Source organism: Hirundo rustica, chromosome Z (assembly GCF_015227805.2).
Source record: "Hirundo rustica isolate bHirRus1 chromosome Z, bHirRus1.pri.v3, whole genome shotgun sequence".
NCBI classification, from domain to species: domain Eukaryota; kingdom Metazoa; phylum Chordata; class Aves; order Passeriformes; family Hirundinidae; genus Hirundo; species Hirundo rustica.
In genome coordinates, this window is record NC_053488.1 from 61,746,919 (window position 1) to 61,761,480 (window position 14,562).

The window sequence follows — 14,562 nt, forward strand, 5'->3', positions numbered from 1 at the left end:
CATAAGAAAAAGTCTCTCAGTAGAGAGATGTCAATGTCCAATCTACAAAGGGACAGTCAGAAAAGAAAGTGTTCCCAGACATTCTATTGGTTGAAGGAGATTATTAGCACTTATTATTATTAGCACCTTAATTCAGCGCTTGTGATGTGGTGTCTCAAACTCTCTGACCAGTCTTGATTCTCCCAGTACAAAAGTGTTATTAATGAAATGGAGCAGGTTTTTTAATAAGGCTTACTGAGATGCTTTGGGGGCTGAAGCCCGTGCTGGATGAGAGAGAAAGGGCACTGCACTTCTTTAGTCTCCAGGCAGCACTAAATTTGTTTCAGTTTTTCAATGTCCAGTCTACCCCTGTAAATAGATACATTTGTGCTTTATACCTTAAATGTTAATTTCTTAAAATATTTTGTGCTGGTCCTCCAAGGATTAGAAAATATAATTCAGACCATATACATGTACAGCAGAGTCTACTGTTTTAACTGCATGGAAAAATAAAAAAACAAACTAGCACATTGCATAGATAGGTAACTGCCAAGGACAGTCTACTTTATCTGTAATAGATGAAATATCTGGTTAAAGCCATTTTGCCCTTACTGAATAGTCCAGCTTTTATCTCAATCCTTCCAAATTTTTAGGGGGTTCCTAACACACAAACATATCCACACTGCCCATCTTGGTGTCTTGGTTCACTTCTGCTGCAACCATCCAACCTGGATCTTTTTACTGCTTTTTTGCCATGTCATCATTGAAGACTTTGTTCCGACTCAACAGCCTTTTCACCCTTATCTGTCCCACCTCCAAGAAAGAGCCCACAGGCTGACTTTTACTAGACCCAAGTGCAATGACATAGTTTTGTCATTACCTTTGAGAAAACAAACTTAAACTTTATCTGTATCACTGAGAAGCAACTGAGCTCATTCTAGTCTCTTACAAATATTCTAGGGAGTATCTTAAATACAGAGGCAACAGTAAAAAAATAAGGTGTCACCAGGTTCATGTGAGTAGTCATCCTTTTGCCAGGCACAGAAGAATGTTTAGACTGCTGCGTTGACACTGATTGCTTAAATATTCACAAAGCTGCATATTTCTGGGACACTTGGGATACTTTCTTATTTTACAAAAAAATCCTGTGAAGCTTGTATTTATTTGTAGGCAAACTGGAAAATGTGAAAACCATCAGACTCAGGTTGTGATTTGTACTGGAACAAATCTCTGTGAGCAAGTATGTTGCAGTTAGCTGTTAAAAATAAAATTCTTGAGGGCCATTATACTTTGTGCATTCGAAGTTAACACCTCATCCAAAACTGTATTAGATAACTGCAGTCTGCTGAAAAACAGGGTAAAGTATGTGGCTGTAGTATCCTTTCATATCTGAAGCTATCAGGTGTATCAGGTACATATAATGCACATTGATGGCTATACAAAACTATAGCACTGGAATTTTTAGTTCAGATACCAAAATAACAGCAGTATGTGAAATTTAAATGTGCAAACTAGTACTCAGGCTGCTGTACTGTAAGGCTTTTTCAAAGACTGGGAGAGCTTCCAAGGAGGGTGGCCTGTTGGATGAATCCAACTTGGGAAGTAGCCAAGCTCTTTAGGAGGATGAAGGGAATAGAGAGCCAGGGAAACATTAAAGGGTCATGAAGGCAGAAGAGATAAGGGTTATTGGCAGGTCAGAGGAAGGGAGCATCTGAAAGTTCAGTAACATTTCAGGGAACTTCTGAACTTTGAAAGGTCCTATTTATGTCCTATTTATTGATTTATGTCAGAATGAAACTTTCTCGTACCTGAGAGGATTCTTAAAGCAACACTGAACTGCCTGCCGTATGAAGAATGTTAGGTGACTTAATCTGTTGCCATTAAGAATGAATCAGTCAATAAAAGATGCTATAAACAATCTATTAACAATATAACCTATTGCTGGATTTCCAAGCTTGCTATTGTAAATACTTCATAAGAGAATTATGCTTCCTTGTGGGGATTACGCCATTTGGTCTACATTTATTCCTGCCAAGTTGACTGTTATTATTTGGAAACTTCCTATAAATTCAGTGTGAAATGAAAAGGCATATAAGCAGTTGAAATCTCCTCTCAAGCTCAGCAGTAAAGATGTGGAAGTAAATCAGGACTAGAATTTAACAATTCAAAACATAAAGCTTTCTTATGTTTTCCTTTTAAAAATGTTGCAACATGTTTTAATAAAGTGGGAAGGTATAATTGATAATTGCATAGAGCTATGGGAAAACATTTCTCTCCTCTGGAATTCCACTGAGGACAAGTTTAAAAACAATTTCATGAACTGCAGTGACAGGTCACTTACAACTAGTGGAGAAATGTAATGTAATTAAAAGCAAATAAAATACTACGGCTAGTTTAGAATCAGGATAAGAGCTTTAGTCTAACCAAAATAGAACAGAATGACGAGAGCACAAACAGCGTACTACATCTATAATTTTCTTGTCCTAAAGTAGGAACAGGAACTCTTGCACACCATTTTTAAACTTCACATAATCAATTGCAACAACATTATTGCAACACCAGCAACAACAGCATTATTAACCATACCAGAAATTGCAACAACAGCATTATTAACAATACTTCACTTATGCTGCCTTCTCTTAGCCATTATGTGTGATTCAACCTATAGAAGTGGAAACTTCCCTGAAACAGCCTTCATTATGTCTTGTTTCATGTCAGTGTTGGAACTTGGAAGCAAAGTTGACACATACGTTTCCTATTTCCTGTATGCAGCCCATTTCTGAAGAGTGACCTCTCTGTTTTTCATCTCTCTTGATTCTGTCATGTAAACAATTCCTCAAAAACCATTACAAGGTCATTTTATAAGCCTGGATTCCTTGACTGAATTGAAGAAAACATACTTGTGTTAGCTGGGGGATTAAACTGGCTGTTTCCAATGAATCTTCAACACTACTGCTTTTGACTTAGCTAGAATTCCACACAGAGACCTCCCAGCTAATAAAAAAAAAGTTTACTTTATGGAAGAACACACCAAATGAAGCTTCCTATTACTAGGACATAACCATGCTAATTCAATGGACAAAATACAGGAATGACTTGAGAGAATTTGGGGAATCTGTTTTTGTACAGTTTATGGATGCTGACTGGTATCACAGCTTTTCCATGTGTAGCTGTATCAGACTGTAAAATCTATTTAATCTATATGGCAGTTTACTGTCACTGTTCTAATCTGCTAGCATAGAAAGATAAATCCTCCACCAAATAAACACCGAGGTAAAACGAAGGTTATAGAGCTTTTAAGTTTACATGTCAAAAATACCCCAAGAACCTCTTAGACATGTTTGACTACATCTACAAGCAGAGACAATTAAAAAAGAAAAATTCCCTTTGGACATGCTTGGTTTCATCTTAAAGCAGAGACAATTTTCAGGAAGACCATAAACTAGCTTAGTAAGCAGTGGGAACTAATTACTGTGCTATTTTTTTTTTTTCAAAGTGCTTGATAAAGTTGAGAAGGATTTATACGGAGTACTTTCTTCAGGTGACAGTGACTTCAGTGACTTAAATCTAGGAGGCTCTTTGGAGAGGCCATCTATGTGCTGAAATCAGGACTCCCATAACAGATTTATGAGAATGCCTGCATGGCTTGATCTGCTTGGGGGAGAGGATGAAAGGCAACAGAGACACACAAATGAAGAGGAAAACAAATGGGTCCAAAATGATGGCAAATACAAAATCCTGGCAGAAGCTCAGGTACAGATCAGTTTGCAAAAAATAAAATAAAATAAAATAAAATCTATATCTATATATCTATATATATTTATCTCTAAAAAAGAATTAGCTTGCAGAAAGGAACTGGTTAATTCATTATCTTGGATTCAAGAACTCTTGGTTGTGTGAACCCTCATTTATGTAAAACCTCAATTCACTCTGAGTTTTCCCTTTGTTTTCTCTTCCTTCAGTACTACACTCAGTGTTGTGTACTTACTCTGCCTGTCCACCATGCAGTGCTTGGAACCATAAGCTTTCTGTTTGTGACACCACTTTGATATGTGGGTCATTTAATCAGGGTGATTTATGTACATTGGATTAAATTCACAAGTACCCTAAAAAAAAGATTTTACTTGTAATACCTAACTTTACTGTTGTATAAATTGGAAATGTCTCAAAATAGCTTTAACTGAGAAGCAACAAGCAAAAGCTTCTTGTACTACAAGGGCACCCAGAGATCCTTGTTTTTCAGTCTGGGCTGGACTGTGCAAACAGACAAAGGAGTAAAACTCTGTATAATAGGATATAACATATAGAGAGAAGAAATACGTGATCTGCCAAGCATAACCTCAAGTCTGAAAAAGAAGAAAATCAAATTTAGATTTTCTAGCATCCCAATATAGATTCAGTCCAGTCACAGGATTTTCTAAGGCTGATCCCTAACTTTACAGTCAAGATAAAGTTGTCTTTTTTCACTAGCTTTCTCATTATATTTACACATAAAAGAGGCGTCAGAAAGGACCAACTGACACCCTCTGTTGAGTGTGCCAGAAAGCATTGCTCCAGGCTCTTCCCAAATAAAACGTTTTCTATGAGGCTTCCTATTATTCTTTAAAGAAAAGCAAATGAAATTAAACCAACAACTTTTTCTTATGCTAAATGTTTTATATTGCTCAATTATAAATAATTTTAGAAATCTTTTAAGACAAAGTACTCAAATGTAAGCTGGACAAAAATACTGGACAATTCATAGTATCTTACTGTTGGATCTGTTTTTCACTGGAAGATAAAAGGAAAAAACATTTTTATGTTTCCAACAATATTTTTAGCAAATTAACCACATATTGAAAACTTCATATTTTTCCAGTTTAGCACTACATTCTCTCCACAGTTTCTGGCTGAAGGAATCCCCTTTGGTTAGTCCTAGAGACTAGTAATTTCCTTCAGTCATGTGAAAAGAATGATCTATTATTTTATGGAACTTAAATAAATACCACTGAGATGCAGAAAATCCGAAGTTTACTATGTCAAGATGCTTCATCTTTTCACAGCTGAGCATGATCCATGTTTTTAGGCATCATCCTCTCTCAAGAAAGCACCTGCACACTCCAAACATACAAATATTGGGATATACTTCACGTCTGTCTGCTTCAAGATTTTGTTAGTCTGTAACATCTAGTACAACTGGCTTAAATGTCTTAGGAGAAATGCACAATCAGACACATCCAAGTGTGGAGCTTTTTCTAGCAGAGGATCAAGTGCACACACACCTTTTCCCTCATGTGATCTGCAGCCCAGAGGGTGGTGGTTATGCCTTTGTTTAAAGCGGATGCAGCCTGACAGGAGGACAGGACAAGAATATTACAAAACCAAACAGGCCAAGTTAAAAAGCCATTCATTGTGTTCTGATACTTGCAAACAGGCTAGAACCGTCTTGAAATCTTCTAGTGAACATTTTTCCCACTGTTTAAAGTGTTGCTAAGACAAAACTGTAAGTTTCCTCAAAGATGTACCCTGTATGACTCAGACAAGAGAGAAATTGTGCATGTGTCTGAGCCTGTGTCTGCCTGCGTTTGCAAAGGTCCATTACAATATAAGATAAGGAAAATACATAACCCAGAGGTTACAATTCTTATACAGAACTATTTATGGTGTTCTTTGTAATGAGACAATCAGCTTAGTCAAAGCTTTTTGCAATTTTCCTCTGACCAGGTCTTTCTTTGGATCTGATTACCTTCCTACCTGAAACTCTACGGGTCAATCAAAAAGTCCTGGTATCAACAGCAGCCAGCACGTGCTTGGCATTTAAGACCCTATATACAATTATGCAGTAATTAGATTTATTTTACCTAATTAGCTATATTTAAGTTTGTTACTGTGTTACCAGAGAAAGCTGGAGACTGGTTCTAGAGACCCAGCAGTTCTTTCATGTTACTATGACCTCTACACAGACATAAAAAATAAATCCTTTGACTGAAATCCTAGTATTACGACTGCTACTAGTTAAAACATAGGGAAAAAATGAAATATTTTTAGTGGAAAAAAGAGTAACTTCTCAGATTTTTAACATTCAAAAAATTTTAAAGATCAAAATTCAGTAACACCATTCCCTCACATCTCAGATATCCTTTATGCTCTACAAACAGTGTTCTTGGTTTTTATATTTTACTTAGTGATGTATTACAACTTACGAGGGTAAAGATTACCTTTGTTTTACTCAAAATTATTTAATACACTCATCTCATATTCTAAACGAATAATATTACTGCCTCCACACTTATTCTTGTGCAAAAATCAGCAGATATATTCCCCGTGTGGGTGACAATGGGGATACTTACACATCACATTCTTAGTCATCTTCAGTTACTAGCATATATCTGTGATATTTACCCTGCACATTCTAGATGGCATATGAGATATGCATTAAATAATGAATAGATTGGGTATGCCAACCCTGCCCACAGCACAGAAGTGTGGGAGAAAGTGGATATTGAAGCAAGTGTTGTAATGCATTAATTGGGTTTATATTGTTTTTCATCGGGTTTGTAATCACATGGTTTGTCCTGGCTCAGCTGTAACCCAACTCTGTTCCACTCCCACTTTATCCCTGATTGGGCAGTGGTTTGTCCCTGCCTCTGGGCTCTGCCCCCTGGGGAAAAAGTCCTGGGACACAGGAGAGGCCTCGCTCTCTCTGGCACCGGTGAGCCACTGGGAAGAGCTCCAGCCAAGCAGGAAAGGACTCGAGAATAAAAGCTGTAATATCCTACCCGGTGAAAGAGAGCAGACTCTTTCCTTTTGCCATCGGCAGTCGTCTGGTCTCATAAAGAAACACCGCAAGCAAGTATGCTTACACAGCTCAAAGTGGGCTACCTGTACTTTCTAGATCAAGTAATTTTGTTCAGCATTTCTATTTCTGGAACTTATCTGCGCAGAATCAGGTTTTTTTTTTCCCCAGGGATCTGGATGACAACTGTGCAATTATTTCAAGAAAGTAGGCTCATCCTTAGGGACATAAAAATAGATGGATGGATAAATGCATATTCAGTTATCAGTCTGAAACAAAAAGAATATAAGCCAAGAAGGTCACGTTGCACAAACTGACACAAGTCAGTGGAAATCAGAAGGATGACACTGCACATGTGATGAGAGTGTGTCACTGGAAGTATAAAGTGAATCAGTGATGGAGAGACACTTTTCCCAATAAACTGCAGTAATACAGTTAGATTACACAGGATAAAGTAATCTAAAGGGGTAAATGTTCTTTTACAGCGTAACTCAATAGATTGATTTCTCTGAACAGAAGAAAAAAGTGTTTCTGCTGATAAATGATCCCATAACTAAGGGTTTTGGCACGTTTGTTATGAACAGAATACTCAGAGAGATAATCTGATTACCATGGAAATCACTAAACTCAGCAAGACAGACTAGCTACTAAAATGTAAAAACTAAATAATGAGCAGAGAGCTACAACAGCAGAAGAGAAACTGAGGGAATATAGAGCAGCAGATGAAATTATCTTAAGTGGAAAATGTCTAGAAAAGCAACACTCTGAACATTCCAATTATTTTGTGAAATGTGAAAACCTAACAAGACATTATTAAATTCTCATTGTATTTTGCATGAATTATACAGCACATCCTAATACTTTGCAGAACACGTATGATGTAGTGACACAAAAAGAAACGGATCCCTACTAAATCTTTTACAGAAAACAGCATGCTAGGAGAGCTATCGAAACATTCATCATGTCCAGCAAGACCCTTAAAAGCATTATAGCACTCATTTTGAAGATTCTTGTTTGTAAAAAATCCTAAAAGCATCATTCTTCTACATTACTGGTTTTCTCCTCCAGATTAAATCAACAGTGATTTACAACTGGTGTGAGACAACATAATGGATAAAGGTCATCAAGTTTTACCTGGTACCCCTGGGTCCTGATGATTATGTCACTTGTCATGTTTAATGATCGTCTTTGTATTTGAAGCATTGGTCTATATTGTCCTGTTTTTTGTTTTACAATTCTTTAGAGAACAGGATTAAATTCTATGTGCCAACAAAAATACGTATGGAATATAAACCTGAAATGACCCCAGATAAAGTGGCTTAAAATGTCTCAGCTCCCTGCTGTGCAGCCATAATTTCACCTGTTTATAAAACAGTGCATTCTATTACAGATCAATGTCCTACAGAGTTAAGTAGATAGAAAGGTAAATTTTAGTAAAATATATATATTTGTAATGAAGAAATTGTATTAGTTTGTAACGTGAGCAATCAGTTCAGTTACAGTACCTTAAGAATAGAATTTGCAGTAAGCTTTAAAATAAACCACTTGGACAGCAAAGTTTCCTGTTGTTCTTTCCAAACAAAAAACAAAACAAAGCAAAACAAAATGGCTTTTTAGTAAATATTTTCATTATTGTTATGTACCACTTATTTTCCAGGAACAGAACTGAAAGAGATAATTTGTTATATATGACAATCAGCGATTATGCGCCAGGCTGCCTTTTACAGAGAGTAACATTTCTGCCTTTCATTGTCCACATTGTTGGCCATAAGTACTGCAATTTTATTCTCCTGCCCCTTAAAACACGCACATAACTCAGTCCACTCTCCAAGAAGAGTGAAGAACCGAGAAGCCAGAACATCTGACATGATAAATGCTCATGCACCACTTTTGCCAGGTCAGGCAATCCTCTGCAGAAAAAAATTACCGAGAACAAATGCATTATCCTCACAGTAAGCACTCATACACGGGAATGTATTACCAGCTAGCTGGTCTAAAGGTAGAAAGTCACATAAATCTTAGTTGATTGACCTTTCTCCTTATTTACAACCGGGCCACTGATCTCTGCAGAAATCTGACCATCTGGTACTCAGGGAAAGCACCGTTTCAGTTGGATGAGGACAGGACACGAGACTGAATTATTTAAACCTCGGGCCAGGCGCGGTGTCAGTACCATTTTCACAAGGAAATCAGGTGAAAACTAGTAAAACTGGGTTGTGAGCTCAGGGGTCCCCGTTCCTGGTGGCCAAGCAGAAGAGTGGCTTGGACTTCGGGAGGGAAGGAAAAGCATAGTTCCTCTTCACCCAACCATTCTTCCACCGCGCTGCCCGGAAACAAGAATTGACAGGCTTATTCAGGTCCAAGGCTCCTGAGACCGTGGATGGCATCTCATTTTTCACGTCCTCCTAACCACCTATTACCTCCGCTTGGATCAAAATTCCCGCATGTCCCCTAAGGCTGGGTTTCTGTGCCGCTGCCCCTACGCCCGGTGCGCCCGCTGCAGAGGGAGGGAGGGGAAAGAAAGAAGGAGGGAGGGAAAGGAGGAGGGAGGGAGGGAAAGGAGGAGGGAGGGACGGCGCTCGCCCGTCCGCGCGCAGCGCCCACTACCCGCCCTGCCGCCGCACCCCGCGCGCAGCCGTTACCGCGGCAACGCCGCTCCGCATGCAAACCCCTGCCGCCGACGCGGCCGCCGATTGGCCAGCGTGGCTGCCAGTCACCGGTAGGGGAGCCCCGCCCCCCTCCCCCCGGCCCGCCGAGCCCTAAGGCGGGGCGCCGGGAGCCCCTCGGGTGTGGGGAAAGACGGAGGGGAGCGTTCGATCAGCTGAACACCGGCTAGTATTCTGTGGGAAAGTGACCACTCTCAGGCTCTGCATCCTTGCACATGGACCCCTCTCTCAGTCCCTTTCTATTCTTGCCTAGGTGAGAAGGGATATATGGCATCGTTGTGAAGTCCAAGCAGCAGAGAAGGATAAGCATGAGGAGTCCTAAATCCATCTCCCACGTAGGCACTCTTCTCATTCAAAATTTGATACTTTTCTGCCAGACTGTTTTCAACACTCTTCCAAATTTAACTTTTGCAAGATTCTTTTTTTCCATGGAAGTTATTTCTTACAGAAACAATGATAAATAATGGCTACAAGAAAACACCACTGGTTCAAACATTCCCGTGGCAAGTGTTCTCTGGTGGCAGTGCCAAGAGCAAGCCAGCAAAGCCGCTTTCATGCTGCCCCTTTCTGCATAATAAACTTCAGTTGACGCTTAGTGAAAACTTAAAATTCACAACAGACATTGTTTGTGTAGGGTCACGCAAAGAGCAAGTGTTCTGCTAAGCAGCAGCGATCTACTGCAAACAAATTCTAGTACCTCTTTGAAACTTTTGGTGGGCCTCGTGTGCTGGTAAGGCAGATATGAAGCAAACTTGTCAAACAGGCTTTTATAAAATCATATCCTTCAACCAGGTGAATTCCCAGGCCTGAGACCCAAAATTATATTTACAAAAAGCTTTCAGAGAAGTAAAATCAGGTAGTCCGATTAGAACGTGTTGCACTGCAAAACATCAGTGTGCAAAAGGATGTTATAGCAGGCAAGTCCTTTTGACACTGCTGCACTACTAAGGCCAACAGTTAATTCAGCTTTATGCTATGTATAATTAAGGGTGTTCATCAAATGAGTAGCACCTGGATTAAAAGCAAATGACATTTAACCTGCAGCTTGCCTTAGGGGTTAAACGCAATTTGTATTGCACCAAATTTATTGTCAGCATGACGTATGGTTCTCACCTTTAGACAGAATTAAGACGCAGACCCTTTTTTTAGCAATGTTTGCAGAATGCTTTGATGCCATGAAAAATACCAGAAAAATTATTTCACCTTCATCACTGATTCTATCACCTAAGACTGTTAGTTTCAAGTTATTTGAGGTTACAAAACTGTGATCATTGTATGTGACATAAACAAATGCTTAAGGATAATAGTGCAGTTACAGAGTCAAAATCTAGGAAGTGCTAAGATTAAAATTAGCCTTTGTCTAACAGATCTAACAGGAAGTTTATAAATAGAAATAAAAGTATGTTTGCACGTTGTAAAAATCTACTAATGTAGATTTTTGTACCTATGTGACTCCAGAAAATAAAAAATGTTTTTCTCTATTGTATGATTTTGGTGGTAGACTGGTAAAGACTGTTATTTCCACATAAGCTGTCTCAGATGTCAACTCAAAGACCTGAAAATAGCAAGAGAAGTAATTGCAGTACAAGATTTAGGAAAAAGACCTATCTTGCTATTTTCTTGTGTAAATTAATAAAATTGTTTCCAGATCATTAGAAATGAGGAACAAACTAAACAATACTTCTACTCCAATTTAAAAGCCCACCCCAAATCCTTAACGAAGTTTTCACTGAGGTGATGGAATACATTTCCTGTTACAAGTACTGTCAATGAAACAGATTGTTTTTTACTAAGGTACTATGTATATAAAACTTGGGGTTTTTTTTGTATAAACTTGTACCAACAATATATTAAAAATTGGTGAGAAATTTCCAGCTAAATTCCCGATTGGCATATTATGTATGTATGTACATATGCTTGTATGTGTGTAGATGTTCAGGTATTTGAAAAAGCAAAAATGCACAAATCTGAAAAATGTTTGTTATACCATATATGCCACACATGTGGTTTACTGCAGCTGACTGGTACAGATCTCTGTGTTATTTTAAATTAAACAGTACAAAATTGCATTTAATCTCTTCTGGTTTGTATCTTTTCCATGCTCCATTATGAACTCTTGCTGACTAGATAGAATGCAAACAAAAAACACAGGAATTACTTCTATCAGAGAAAGAAGAACAGCATAAATTAATTGCTTTCCACTGTGTTATCTTCTTCAAGCCAGTCTCTATCCCATAGTGGACAAGATATTCCCTAGAACTAGTATTATTATATAAAATAATTTCATATTTCATGTACATGCGCAATTAGGGCACCCTGGAACAACAGGGAGGGTCATAGAGAAGCCATGGGAAACTTATTATAGAATTTCAATGTGTAGATAATTTCCCGAAGGGCGTGAGACAAACATCAATAAAAATATTTGCATCCCAGTGAGACAGGAACAGCCCTGATATAATTACTTTGCACATATTTTTGTAACCGTCATTCCAACTAATAACTTTTGCTTCTGCTGCCCTATTTTGCTTCCTCCAAAACTCTGGGTGGGATCCTATCAGAAGGTCAACCTGGAAGCAGCAGAGGAACAATAAATAAACCAGGAGTATGAAAAATGCCTTAAAAAGTAGCTTGAATAGGGTAAAGGTGAGAGGTCATCAATTGCTAGGACTTCTTTATTTTTACTGTTTATTTTACCTCATTTGCTCATGGAGAGAAAACAAATGAGGGAAGTCCATTTCATTGCACATTATTTTTTACTTTCCAGCTTGCTTTTCTGAAAGTTTGAAAATGTTTGTTATATATTTTTCCCATTACCAGTATTTCTTTTCTCTTGTATGTAAAGCAGCAATATTAGCTTCACTGAAGATTTTCCTATGACAACTTGTTTTGGTAACTGAAGATTTAAGAACTTGACTATTCAGCCCCATGAAATCAGTCTATGTTTAATATGATTTAGTTGTTGTGAAGACATTACTTAGGAGACCAATGTTTTTATTCTTTGATATCGCCTTGTTAGGTGCCACCCTTTGGCTTTACTCTTCAGATTAGCATGCAGACCTTCCCTCAGAGCATATCTTCAAAGCATCTGAAAGAATGTCAGTAAATTAATTACCCTCTGTGTTCAATAACTTTTCTTTCCTGAAGAAGAGAAAGGTTACACCGATGCTGAAAGGAATGTGTGCCTTGTTTTCATTACTGTTTTCCCGTGGACAACCAGAAGACAGAAAAGATTATGCTGCAGCTAAGAACACAGTTCAAATGTGTACAACGAGATTTCCCTTTGAAGCTGGAAGCTTTCCCAGGAAGATGGATATGGCTGCAGCTGAAGCAACAACCATTTTTCATGAAGAGAAATACTGCCACACATTCCAAGGCCGGACAACTCCAAATAAATTACAGAGTGTTAATGACATTTCCCCTTGTGACCACCTGAAAATACCTAGTACTTTTTTCACCAGAACTGTGTTTACCTCGCAATTATACTCCTACAATACTTTTGATAACACTTGTCCCTAACAAAGATCGGTGGGAAAAATGTTAGATCCTCTGAATTAGTGCCTTTAACAAGAGAAAGAAAGAGTTTTGAAATGCCAAAATGCTTTAAGAGAGAGGAAGGATCCTTGTGTTCGGACAGAAGAAGAACAAACCCACTATTTAGAAGAAGTAATGGAAGGATAAGTGGCAGCATGAAGATTGTAAAATGGTAAACTTCTGGAAAAATAATAATAAAAAAAAATCTTCCAGAAAGAACAATTTTAATTCACACATAGAATTTCTCTCTCTTGGCTAGAAGTTTTGACTTAATAACCAAATCATTGGTTAATAAACACACCTATATGTGAACTGTTCTTGTCAGTGGCTGTTCAGCGCTGTAGCCTTTAGTCTTACATTTCTCAGTCCATCACAAAGGATGAATATTATATTGCTCTGATCACTGCTATTAGTTTATGCTCCCTCTTCAGGACCGTTGTTGCAGGACATGGTAGCCACGTTTATTGGCCTGCCTTCCCAGAAGACAGCCCAAGAATCATCACTCTGCACACACCACAGCTCTCTGCTGTGAGTTTCCTCACCTGAGTGCCAAAAATATCAGAGGAATTGGATTTGCAGAAACTCAAACTCCTCACCTCCATCTCAGGACAGCTGAGGGCTCCTCTATACAGAGTATACATTTCTTCCAGCTCCCTCAGAGTGGCTGACTCATTGCAGCCTCATGCAGTCTGTCATTTCATGCTCTTTCACTTACTACATCCCACATAGGCAGCCACCATTGCCAAAAGCTGTCCCAAGAGCTGGAATCACCTTCTCTCCTATGCAACCCCCTTTGCCCTGCTGTCACAGTGTCTAGCCATCTGTGAGCTTGCGCCCTGAGCATCAGTACCTAGATGCAGATTGGAACAGCAGTGTGTCAGCTGCAGGGAAGCCCAGCTACATACACACAGTATACTTCACAATGAGACAATTTTCTTGCAACAGATATTGCCTGTTTCAGTCATTCACATTACTGCTGCCTGGATGCCCTTTGTTTCACATATCTTTTGTACCTAGTGTACACTTTTCATTTCATAAGCATATTTCACATCAAGAACGTAGCAGGTAATGAAGGCTTCTGACAAGGCAGAAAAAGCGTAACAGCAAAAACATAAAAAAAGGAGGCTGCACTGTATAAAGTTAAACGTAAAAGATCAACCTATTTTAAAGGAAAAAACTGCCAGAGGAGAAACTGTTTACATGCATTGAGTTCTTCAACCCCTCAAATCTCCATATCAAGCCCACCTGACTTCAAGAAAGACAGGCTTTAGGCTAGCTTTAAAGTTAGTTGGATGAAATGCTATGGCCATGTTACACGGTAGGTCAGCCTAACAATCTGTTGATCCCTTCTGGCTCTAAAACCTATGAGTCAAGTAATTCTTCCTAAGTGGCCCCCACAGGGATTTGAGCCTCTGTGACTTAAGCCCCTAGCTCTTCTTTTTGCATTTACATGCTGAAGATTTTTATTTTTTAGTCTACCAGCCTTTTTCTTCTTAGTTTGTCACAGTAGCCCCACCACATGGATCTCCACACAGAAGAGCTGCAAGTGATTCCCTATCGTCTGTCTTTTTCTCTCCATTAACTGCACTGCAAATAAATAAACCAGAAATA

The 14,562-nt window shown here is 38.6% G+C and overlaps 1 protein-coding gene across 1 annotated transcript in view; it reads right to left on the reverse strand.

Annotated features, from left to right (window-relative positions):
* Window positions 1–14,562, reverse strand: part of ZNF475 (zinc finger protein 475) — a 57,276-nt gene that overhangs the window by 12,165 nt on the left and 30,549 nt on the right. The gene's annotated exons all lie outside the window — the stretch shown is intronic.